General features: G+C 34.6%; 1 pseudogene across 1 annotated transcript; it reads left to right on the top strand.

Moving 5' to 3' along the window:
* Nucleotides 1-975: 975 nt before the first annotated feature.
* Nucleotides 976-8,060, top strand: LOC143623772 (golgin candidate 1-like; annotated as a pseudogene). Its single transcript, XR_013151957.1, has 19 exons — nt 976-1,013; nt 1,513-1,584; nt 1,821-1,870; nt 1,956-2,619; nt 3,513-3,575; nt 3,720-3,797; nt 3,874-4,077; nt 4,279-4,335; nt 4,434-4,508; nt 4,605-4,676; nt 5,320-5,382; nt 5,462-5,560; nt 5,680-5,757; nt 5,844-5,912; nt 6,016-6,063; nt 6,154-6,249; nt 7,041-7,117; nt 7,773-7,818; nt 7,892-8,060. The product of XR_013151957.1 is annotated as a golgin candidate 1-like (transcript).
* The last annotated feature ends 4,905 nt before the right edge of the window (nt 8,061-12,965 follow it).

Here is a 12,965-nt window from a genome sequence, read left to right as displayed (position 1 = left end):
CGATTTGACGGCTGACATATTCGTACGAATATTCTGCCTATAATCAAATCATTCCTCTTTTAGAACTCTAATGATTTATGTTTTGTAATCGACTTACTATTAATGGAAATTTTTTGAGTATAGGTGTGCGTGTGTGTCTTTATTATGTTCTTTTAGCAACAATTATTGTGTTATCGATTCCGCCTTTAATACACTATTATTCTTCTCCAATCTAGCCGTGTTGTTAGCCTTCTTGTCAACACTATTAGTGTGGGTTACGACACAGATAGACTGAGAGATCAATACGGGACCGACACTAACACATAGAGAGGTATACTAGTTATATATTTATATTTATTTATAGTCTAAAAGCTAGTGTTTTCACGACCGGTCGGGCCGGGATTCGGTTAGGCTGGCGGTCTGATCCTGGATAGATGGCTCGCTTCTGTAAAAATCGGCCGGCCAAGAGCGGTCCGATGGTTCAACCGGAGAACAGGTTCGGCGATCGAACCGGATACATGCAAGAATCAATGGTGCTAAGCAAGTTTTGTCAGATCTGACTGGATTATGGACAAGAAAGAGAGTGGTTGGTGATAACCTACAATGGATGCACTCACAATTGCATTTTCTTATATGAAAATGGTTGACATCATTATGGTTGCCGGCTTTAGCTTGAACGTAGAACAGCAGAAGACGGTAGTGTTTTAAACAAAATGAATGATATGATGTTTAGAGTTTTCTTTTACTTTATTTTAAGATGAGCTAGCTATTAGACTAATACTTATGCATACAAACAACGTAATCCGGTTATTACAACCGGTCGGACCAGTAACCTCGGTCGTTGTGACGTCGCTGTTGTTGTCACCAGTTCTCATCAAACCCAAATCTAAGAAATAATAATACTCGAGATTCAAAATCCAATTGAGATCGCAACAATTCATCACTTGCGTGTGACTATCATTCAATTTGATGACACTAGTTCTTCCCCTTTGATCGATCGATTGCAATGGCTCATTGGCTCAAAGCCGCTGAAGGTATCTGTGATTGATGATTCACTCTCTCTTCCTTCTACTTCAGTTATATATTTATTGATAGCTTCATTTGACAGTTTTTGTTAATCATCATGATATTGCTTGCTGCTGTTATATGATGTGTATTGTGCGATCTTATATGCATGTGATCTGGATCCTTTAACTTACTATGTGCTCTAACATACCTACTAACCTAAAATGTTAGGTTGCAAACAGACCAAGTTTACCTTCAATATTGATGAATTCTTATTACTAGGGCTTATTTTTCCTTGTTTCTGTTTTTATCCTTCAAAACCTTTTAGGTACAACCTGTATGCGTGGTTTCTGCTGCTGATTTTCATATTACCCTTTTGTTCATCGTTACTACATGCTTTTTGATATTAGCCTTTCGGCAGACATATAGCACATACATGGCTACTTGTCACATTATATGTCATTCTATATTTCTATGAACTTGAATCTTTACGGAAGACTCACAAAACTTCTGGTGTGTGTTGCACAGATCTGTTTGAAGTTGTAGATCGGAGGGCAAAGCTTGTAGTTGGAGATGAACAACCAGTTTCACAGTCACCAGGTTAGAAACTGTATCTCTGTATAATATTTTACATGTAAATAGGAATGTTTGTATGTGCTTGTATGATGTATGCATGACAGTTTCTCTAGGTTGCGTGTAGTGTTTTGTTTACAAATGTATTTATTTCTTATGGTACCACAAAATGTGGAATTGATTTTGAAATGAATTATTGATCTCTGTATGCTGGTTGTCTGTTTGACTTATTAATTTTTATTTCCCAAATGTGCACAATTAAGCTTCTAATGGACAAGAATCTCAAGTAAAGAGCAAAAGGTTAAAAGCAAAGGTATCCTAAATGTTTCTTGTAGGGTTTATATAAGTTTATGCAAGTATTCTGATTCGCTAGTGGTCTAAAACTACACTATTTGCAGACTAAAAAGGAGAAACCTTTAATTGAAACGCCTGCAAAGGCTGACACTTCATTAAATAAAACTAGCTCTGGTGTATCATTGTCAAAAGCTTCATCGGTTAAAGGTTTACCTGCTGCTTCAACTGATGATCATGGGATTAAAACTAACAATGAGGAGCAACACAAAGTTAATAAGGATCTCTCCAAATCCGATGTTCCTGTGTATCATGAAGATACATCAACTGGAAATATCAATCAAGAGGCTGTTCCATCTAGCTTCAATGGTAATCATGTTAATGCAGATTCTTCAATTTTTGGTGAGGAGAATGTTTCAGCACCGGTAACTTCTGTAGAGACTGAAGCTGAGAAAAGTCATCCCACTGAGTCTGGTCAAGATGTCTCATTGAAAAATAAAGAAAGTGAGACGGTGATCAACAAAAGATGGATCTCAATCTTTAAACTCGGAGACGCCTTCAAAAGTTAAATCACCAAAAGTTAGTGATCTCAAAATTGAACATGAGCTAGATGAAAACAAGTATCAAGAGCATAAACTTGTAATTTCTCCAAAGAAAGTACAAGATCAACTTGAATCGCCAAAGAAAACACAAGATGAACCCAGTTCCCTAAAGAAGGTAGTACAAGATCAGTCTGGTTCCGCCAAGAAAATACAAGATCAGCTTGATGAGGTAAACCGGCACCATACTTTTGGATTTTGTATAGGTGTTTATATAGGTGATCAAATGGGTCAACAGGTTGAAGACCATCTAAAGTGTAGTTAACGCATAAAACTCCATAACCATTTTCTTCAAACAGTTATTTATTATTGAAGTAATGTAACTTTTGTAATCAATTTGTCTCGGTTGTTATATTTTATAAAATAAATTGTTTTGGACAAAAAGGTAGGCTTGTAAACGTATTGAATAAACATGAATGAGGCATGTTCATGTCTGTTCATTTAACTTTAACAGAAAAAATGATTGAACAATTAAATGAATGGGGTTTTCTTGTTCATGTTCGTTCATTAAGAAAATGTACGTCTTCGAGTTAGTTTATGCTCATTCGTTAACAATATAAATGAACCGTTCACAAGCGTAAACGGACAAGCATAACTGAACATAGATGAACAAACATAACTGAGTAGGCACCAATCAAAAGTAAACGTGAAAGTTAATCTGTTAGGCCTAAAATATTAATAAAACTAGACTAAATTGTAATGGGTGATATAAATTTAAAACTAGACTTAGTTGTAATGAACCTAAAAAGTTTAAATAAATATATAAACAAACAAATTTAAACAAATGTAAACCAACGAACATAAATGAACGAATGAGGCATGTGTTCATGTTCATTCATCTAAATAAATAAACAAACAATGTTGCTCATGTTCATCCGTTTATTAAATAAACGCACCTTTCGTTGAATGGTTCACGAATAGTTCACTGAGCGTTCGTTTTGTTTACAGGCCTACAAAAATGTGTTTTGGGTTAATCCTACCCATACCAAAGATTGTTGAATCTGACTTGAACATGTTCTGATCAGTGTACATAAGTGGTTTTAATGAAATTTTTTTATTCAATAGGCGAAGGGGCTGCTTGAAAGTTCAAAAACTACTGGTCAGTCAAAAGAGGCCAGGTTGGCACGGGTAAGACTATAAGCCTATGTCATCTTATGGTGTATTGGTTTATTATTTATTGGATGCTAGTTCTTTACCTATGTAATGATAGAGAGTTGGTTCTTTTTTAATGTACTTGTAAAGAGGTTGGTATTTAATTTTTGCTTTCTATAGGTTTGTGCTGGGCTTCAATCACGCCTTCAAGAATACAAATCAGAAAATGCACAATTAGAGGAGCTTCTTGTAGCAGAGGTACAGCTTGAGTTCATTTACAGTCCTGTATTATTTACAAATAATGTGATATGTTCTACTTTCTACTTTTTAACAGAGAGAGCTTAGTAAATCATATGAGGCACGCATACAACAATTGCAAAAAGAATTGTCTTTATCAAAGGAGGAGGTGAACCGAGTGGAGTCAAGTATGTTGGAGGCCTTGGGTGCAAAGAACGCTGAAATTGAGACACTTGTCAGTTCAATGGACTCACTTAAAAAGCAAGCTGCTTTATCTGAAGGAAATTTGGCATCATTGCAGGTTTTTGCACTCCTATCAAGAATGCAAGTTTTACATCTTACTCTTGCAAGCTACCTTTTACGTGATTGTTGTTGAAGTGTCGAGTCTGTTTTGAATTGATGTAGATGATTTGTACCACAAAGTTAAACTGATGATAACTATCTTATTTGTATAACTGCTATTTTCAAGCTCATTATATGACAGATTATTACATTTTATCAGGCAAACATGGAGTCAATAATGAGGAACAGAGAGCTAACGGAAACAAGGATGATGCAAGTAAGAATCTGGTTAAACTAAATGTGTTAATTTGGTTTTGTATTATAATATTTATTGTGTGGTGTATTTTTGACATTTTTTACTATGCGATTGCGCAGGCTCTAAAGGAGGAACTTGCGTCTGCAGAACGAAGAGCAGAATAAGAACGTGCTGCACACAATGCTACCAAGATGGTTTGGATCAATTTCACTTTTGTTTTTTTATGATCTTCTATTTATTCTTTAATGTTTTTATTTAGTTTACGTAGTCATAGTTTCTCACAATAATAGGCTGCAATGGAAAGGGAAGTTGAACTAGAACACCGAGCTCTTGATGCATCCACTGCCTTAGCCAAGATACAGGTATCCTGAAGATGTATTTTTGTTTTTCTTTTCCATACCTGAGTACGTATGTAAACTTGTCAGGTGGGATCAATAAAACTTTTCGGCCAAAGTTTTTATTTTGTTAATCCGTAATTCTGTATCTATTGTGCCAAATATAATTAAAAAAATAATAATTTGGGGATTTCGATATATTCGACACCCATTTGACCCGTTCCGTTTATAGCAACCTGCTTTTTAATTGTATTGATAACAGAAAGAAAAATACATAAGTTATTCATTTTTTCAATTATTACAAAAATTGAAAATGAAATATATCGGTTGAAATGCAATGTTTGCTCATCTTCAGCATTCTAGAAAATACACAACCAAAATTTGTTTATTTATAGAGCCTACACATGTGTAGGTAAGTAAACGCTTAAAAATGTAAAAAAAATAAAATACCTGAACAAGTTAGTTTAATGGTTTCTTATGTACATAACATAGATATTTGTATGTAAGAAGTAAAAGTTTTTGGAATGTGAACCATTGATTGAAAAAATTGAATGATTTAGGTTTGTTCATTTTGTTCTCAAAATAACTTAGTCTTCTGTAATGAACCTCTCCATGTATGTATGCTTATATGTCCACCTTTATAACTGGTTCCATTATTTCTATGTATTAGAGAACTGCTGATGAGAGGACTGCAAAAGCAGTAGAACTTGAGCAGAAGGTGGCACTACTTGAGGTAACCAAAGAAGCTTTAAGTTTATTCACTTAACTTATTTTTAGTACATTTTTCAAGTTCAAATATCATCTACTGTTAGGTTGAATGCTCTAGTTTAACTCAAGAACTGCAAGATATGGAAGCCCGTGCTCGCCGAGGCCAGAAGAAGTCTCCAGAAGATCCCAATCAAGTGATTCAGGTAGCATGATCATTTAAACAGATTTACTTAAGCTCGTGAATCAGTGCATACTTATAGTTATCAGGAACTATAGCATCTTATAAACTCTGTAATTGTTACATCTATCTTTAAATGTGCAGAGGCAAGCTTGGCAAGAAGAAGTGGAACGTGCTCGTCAATGTCAAAGAGATGCTGAGAGAAAACTCTCGTCTATGGAGGCAAGTTTCTTTGTAATTTTACTTATCTACCCTTTAATATCATCCTGTATATTCCCAAATGAAGAACAAATGATCGGAAATTGCAGGCTGAAGTTCAAAAAATGAGAGTGGAAATGGCTGCAATGAAAAGGGATGCTGAGCATTATTCACGCCAGGTATTATTAGTTTAAGATTAATCCATTTCACATATTCAGATATCAGTTTTTGGCTTTTTTCCACGTGGTGGCGACATGTTAAACTGATAGTGTTACTGTGCAGGAACATATGGAGCTAGAGAAACGGTACCGGGAACTTACAGATTTGCTGGTAACATTGTAGTCTGTTGGTGATGAATATTTTATATTCTGTTAAATTAATATTCAATTATTTTGACAAAAACATAACATGCATTGTCAGTATTACAAGCAAACACAACTGGAGGTAATGACTAGTGAAAAGGCTGCAGCAGAGTTCCAATTAGAAAAGGAGATGAAGCGTATTAAAGAAGCTCATGTTTATTATTATTTTTTCTTTGTTGCCTATATTTTAATGTTAATGCGCCAATATGGGTCGGTCAGGCAGATTGGGTAACAGATCAAATTGGATTCGGTTTGAAACAAGCTGAAACGAATTATTTTTAGTGCATCTGGAAACAAACGGGCCCGTGTTGTCCTGTAATAAATGCTTAATCATGACTAACAAAGCAATATTATTACCATCACAATCAAAATTTTTGAATAGAAAGGATTTAGAAGGTTGTATGCGTAGGCCTGTAAATGAGCGGACGTTCATTGAATTGTTCGTCGGGAAGTTCATTTATGTTTGTTCATTTAACAAACAAATGAACATGAACACGTCATGTTTGTTCATTTACATTCGTGAAGGTTTGTTTAAATATTGGTTCAAATACATTTATTACTAATATTAAATTAAAATCAATTTGAAGTTTGGTATCTTAGACTTTAACCTCAGAATACGTTTACTTTCGGTAGGTGTTCATTTATGTTCGTGAACAGTTCGTTTATGATATTAAAAAACGGATATAAACAAACACTAACACGTTCATTTTCTTAACGAACAAACATGTACAAGAAATTCTGTTTGTTTAAGTTTTTGTACTTGTTCGGTTAAAGTTAAACGAATGAACACGAACAAGCCCCGTCTGTGTTCGTTCAGTTAGTTTACAGGCCTATATATGCGCTAAAATAGAGTTAATCAAGGTTCACTCGTTTGACCAGCTCCATTTTTAGGGTTTAGGTTCTGGTTTTGTGTACGTGCTCACTTGTTGACTTTGAGTTGACCAGGTAGAAGTAGAAAGAAGCAGAGTCCCTCGACGTGCATCAGCAACTTTTGATGAAGACACCGACATGAAAGCCCTCGAGTATGTTTCTTATTTCTTTTCTTTTTAAAAGCATATTCAAATCATGGTCTATATTTGATTTATAATATTGTTATTAATAAAATATAAATGCCTACTAACTAAAGATGAGATAAGTACCCGTATCGTAAATCAGTAAACCTGGGTACCGAATACCGTACCTGATTCTATAGTACGGGTATGGGTATTTTAGTACGGTACCCGTTTTTGTACCACTTTGTTTTTTTTTCATCTCTCCACTGAAATTGGTATTGGCGAGCAACAAATGAGCTGAATCAGTCTGGGTACAGATACATGACGGGTACTGAATTGGCTTAATTGGTACGAGTACAGTTATGGTACCGGCATTCAAAAAACCATAATACCAAAACCGCAATACCACAAGTCCACAACCAAAACATAATACCGAAACCAAAAATAAAACCAATAAACCATAATACCAAAGTAAACCATAATATCAAATAGGTACCGAGTACTGAAATACCCACTTGAAGATACGGATTAGACATTCCAATAAAAGTCTGCATATTCCAAACAGGTACTAAGTACCAAAATACCCGCATCCGTACCCGTAAGTACCAAATTTCTAAAATCTTTGTGGTACGGGTATTCGGGAAAAAAAAATTCTCATCCCTGCTACTGACATAATAAATTGCAGGCCTCTTCCCTTTCATCACCGCCACTTGGTTGGGGCAAGCATACAGGTAACTTAGCTCCATTTCTATTTTCATTCCTCGTTTTTAATTAATCTATATAATATATATTTATCAATTGCAGATTCAGAAGGCTGCAAAAATTCTAGATTTTGGTGCTGTCAGGGCTATGAGGTTTCTCTGGCGATATCCTTTTGCTCGAATTTTCCTTGTCTTTTACATGGTAACAACATTAACCCATTTACAAATTTATGACATGTATAACCTTCTTTAAAACTTGCATTAGGATATGAGAGTTTGGTGTATAAGGAAAAAAGGAGGGTATAATGGTCCTATTTCTAATTATATTCAATGAATGGGTTATTTCTAATTATATTCAATGAAATGGGTAACAATTAAATTTGAAGTACTTTGAGTCGATATATTGAAGTGATTTTTTTCTGACATATTTAATGCGAGTTTTTGGGGGTATATACGAAGTTGCCCTTTTTTATTCTTTATTCTTCTTTATCTCAGCTATCTGTGATGATGTGCCGGTATTTGTGCACCTTTTTATGATGTATCTGCTGCATCGACTTCAGGTATTAGTCAGTCGGTTTATTAGTTATTAAAACTGAAAATATTTGGGTGATGACATATTCTTGCTCGTAATTGGCTATGTATTGAATGTGCACTGTGCCCACATGTGTGATATGTTTGACTTTTGAAAGTCAATCAAAATAATAACATTTTTTTTTCCTGCAATGTGCAGGAGCAAGCAGACACAATGTCTTCAAGAGAACTTGCTGAATCTATGGGACTTGGGAATCATACCTTACCCTGATAAGTTTTGCATAATATTAGTTTTTTTAAGTGCAACCCAATATGATATAATACCTGATTACCTATATTTTCGTTACCCCCCTTGGTTTAAAATCAAGGGTTGATAGGGTTAATGAATTTGAGTGCAGGATTTGAAAAAAAAATATGTTTTTTTTTTCTTTTCATTCACCAAAAGCTTTTGATGCACATATGAAGCCGGATTTTAGTTGTTGATGTGAGTTAAACTATAAATAACTGTAATTTGTGCTAATGTAAAATGAATTGTTCATTCTTTTGTTTCGGGCTGGGCCGGATTGGGAGAAAGCTAGTGTTCTTATCCTTTATCCATATTATTATAATAACGAGTAAATTACACACACTGGTTTGGGGCAAGTTACGGATGTGGTCCCAAATTCGAGATTTTTACAAGTTTGATGCCTGGTGACATTGTTTGCTTTTATCACCGGTCACTCCACATAATGAGAGTTGTTTTTTTTTTTTTTTTTTTTTTGGGGGGGGGGGGGGGTAAGTGATACATGTGAGTCGCAGACCATGGGTAAACCGGTAAACGTGAGTTGCACATTAGGAGTGACTCTGTTAAGTGCTTGGGAAGACCAGGATGCTGTTAATTATAACTTGTAAACTGCTGTCGAGTGATAATCAGTGGTCACTCAGTCCGTTTTGTATCGGCTAACTTAATTCAAAAATTAAATTAATAATATTTGTTTTAAGTAGTTAAAATGATATGACATTGATCTGATGCGACTGTGTTCGGCTATCATCTAAAAAGATTACAGAAACAGAAAAAAAAAATATAACTATTCTATAGGTTATTAGCATGGCAAATTGAATCCATGAAAGTAAGTTTAATTAATTAACTATTCTATCGCTTATTAGAAGGCAAATTGAATGAAGTTTAAAATTTGAAACCTTTTTATGTAATTACCCTTGAATCGTATTTATACACTAGATTCATAACAATGGATTTTTATAGAATTTTGAAATTTTCCAACACGGATACTAGTCTTTTTTAGAGTAGATTACATTTGTCTTCGTATGTCGCGAATTATCAAAAGAGTAAACGGTCATAATTGTTCATGTGTGGTTTGGTCATTTTATCATTTCCGTTTAAAAGCTTTATTTTAGTATTTTGGTCATCATGGTTTTATTTATTTATTATTGTTATTTCATCATTTCAATTCACTACCTTCTTTAATTATTAGTGTTAAGTTAACGGAAAACTACTAAATCTCCCTTATTTAAAAATAATAATATATAGTAAACGGCCAAAATCAATTAAATAATAATGTCTATTCTTTTTACATATAATAACCACATTAAAATAAGGTTATGATGAATTTCATTAACAAATTGGAGTCTCTCCATTCCAATAACAGATACCCTAAATTATATAGGAAGCTAGAGTATAACCCCATGTTGCCTCAACATGGGGTCAACATGGGGTTATACTCTAGCTTCCTATATAATTTGGGGTATGCGTTATTGGGATGGTCGGATGGGGACTCCAATTTATTAGTAAAAATTAACAAAATTATATATTTTCCTTATAATTTGGGTATGAGAAATACAACGGGGACTTCATTGTTAGTGCTTGTAAGAGTGTGTTTCTTAGTTTTTTTTATGGGAGAAAGGAAAAGAAAGATAAGAATGATGTGTTATTATGTTTCCTAGTTTCATTTAAGAAAAGTATGGGTATTAAAGAGTAAATTGGAAGGAATGTGTTTCCTTTTAATTTGGAAGGAACTAAATGGAAATAAAGTTAAGTGAAGTAATGAAAATGAAATGAAAAAAAGAGAAAAGAAATGATTTCTTTCACTTCATTTTTTTAGCTTACTGAACTTGGTAACACAACGTAAAGCATTCATTAAATTTGTTCACTTTAAAAATCTTTCACATTCGTAATCCATATATGTTCATAATCAATTAAAAAATAAACATTTTCGCTTACAACTATATTAAAATATAATATTGGAGATGATAGTGATCACAGGATTTTTACTTTAGTTTCTCATATAATTTAAGATATGAGGATAAAAACTACTCTTCATAATCCATACATTGGGTAAAGGATGAGGACTCCTTGTGATTAATGTGCCATGTGCTGAAATTAATAGTTCACTTAAAATTTAAACATCTTAAAGCATTCTCATCCAACCCCTTATTTTATATGAGGGGATGTTTTTATAATATAAAGAGTGATTTAAGGTGTTGTGATTGAAGTGTTTTTATATTTTAGAAAACGTAGTGATTTTTCTGTATATTTGAAAAGCTATTGTTCACCCCCTATAATTTTTTAATATATTTTAAAAGTGGTTGTGAGTGAAGGAAAGAAAAACAACGTGGTTTGATGAATATATTTTTTAATATATTTTTAACTGGCTCATGTCTCCTCTATTATATTATACCAATATACCTAGTATAAATATAGCACCATGGCTTTCGTATTTTGATGAATTTGATTCTATTGCTCTAAAAAGTTGTCATGATGATACTGGTGACTGTTTCGGTCAAAAATTAACAAAGTAACTTTTGATCAAATTAGTACGTGAGGTAGAGTGCTTGATGGTAAAACGAATGAACACAACGATGTGATTACCAGGGAAAAAGCCCTTGATTGTGATAATCTCCGGCACAAAAAAACCCCGTACGGTAAAAATTATCACCGTCACTTTTATTAATAGTAAAAGTGTGGTTACAACTGGTGGAGCTGATATGATATCGAGAGCTAAGTGTTACAGTGATTGCTAGTAGCTAAGTAGTGAGAGTGTGTGTTCTAAACGTATCTATCAGCTCGTTTAAATAAGAAAAAGTTACAACTGAAATCCCAACTGAAATCCCGAATAATCCGGAAACCCTAGACTAATTCTTCCATAATCCGTTGCTTGCCCACGTTCAAGTTGACGAAGTTCAAGCACTAGCCGTTGTAAACCCACGTTCATATTAGCATATTTAACACGTGATCTTATCTACAAAACAAATAAAAATAATATAGGACAATTGAATTAGTTAAATATCATCCTCGGAATTTTTTATCCTGAGGATAAAAAATCTACACCCAACAATTGCTCCCAATTTTTACAGATAGCGCGTGACAGCTGTAAAAATTTCAAATTTCAAAAAGTAAAAATATCTTCTGTTATTTGAAAGGACATGCACGCGGATTGAGGAGACCCTATAACCGTCCTTTTAGGTTATAATCAAGCCATTTCCCAATCTCAAAATAATAATCTTTCCACCGTTTCATAATCAAGTCAGTTCTTCTCCCTTGTCTTCTTAATTTTCTGAAATTTTTTTTTCCGATTTGAACAATAATGAGGAAGAGAACCCCTCGAGCGCCCAATCATTTCTCTTTCGTAACCTCGGAAGATTTCGTTGACCAAGCTCACATCCCCGCCACCGATGAAAACCAGTGTCTTTTTAGAGATCTTGACATTAGATTTCTGAAAGACTCAGGCTTGTTACATGCTGAAGCCATTATTAGACCCTATGACCCTAAAGTCAAAGCTGACTTCTCCTCTAAAACCTGGGTTTGCTTTTTCCGTTACCCCTTTTCGATCGGCCTTTCATATCCGTTTTCTCCGCTTATCAAGGAGTTCTTTGATGTCACCGGATTCTTACTCCCAAGTCATGCCAATGGTGTGGAGAGTCTTGGCTACTGTAGATCGATTGAATAAAACCCATGGGTTGTCGATAGGTGTACCTGAGATAGCCGCAACCTATAATCTCCGTACACACGGGTCTTTCCGCTACTGCCTGCAATCTAAATCCAGCCGTCTTTATATGGTTCCCAAGGTGTCTGGTAGTGATCCTGATTGGAAGAAAAAAATCTTTTTCGTCCATCGCGACTCTATTCCCGACGGAATGAGCTTGCCTATTAAATGGGTTCACAAGGGTATGAAATTCTTAGGCTAGAATCTCTTTTTGCAAATGATTTGTGTTAACACGATTTTTTTTTGGCAGTTGTGTTTAAGGATTTGATAAAGTATAGGAAGGATACAAATCGAAGGCTCAATGCGTTGTTTAAGATTCCGGCAGAGGATAGGGAATTCTGGTTAGAAGAAGAAACAGGGGAAACAAGCGTGACCGCTGCGAAGTCTCTTGAGAGCATGTCTTCTGGTAAGTATTTTGGGCATTTCACGGAATCTTTAGGATTTTACTTTCATGGGAATAACTTGATAAAATATTTGTGTAGAAATGCAGAAGCCAAAATCTTCCTTCAGCTTAGTTGACCTGGACGATCTTATCGAGGATATGACCGTGGTGAAACAGGAACACTCCAAAACTCTCTCTCCGACAATAAGAGTTCCGACGACCCGTCAAAAAAGCGCCGCATAAAAGAAGAGGAAGGCCACCACTTCAGCTGAAAACGAGCCCTT

Source organism: Bidens hawaiensis, unplaced genomic scaffold, assembly GCF_021521415.1.
Source record: "Bidens hawaiensis isolate Kalapana, Puna unplaced genomic scaffold, B.hawaiensis_p1.1 tig00003540_1, whole genome shotgun sequence".
Classification (NCBI taxonomy): domain Eukaryota; kingdom Viridiplantae; phylum Streptophyta; class Magnoliopsida; order Asterales; family Asteraceae; genus Bidens; species Bidens hawaiensis.
Note: the sequence above shows the minus strand (reverse complement) of the source record. Positions and strands in the feature narration are given on the sequence as shown.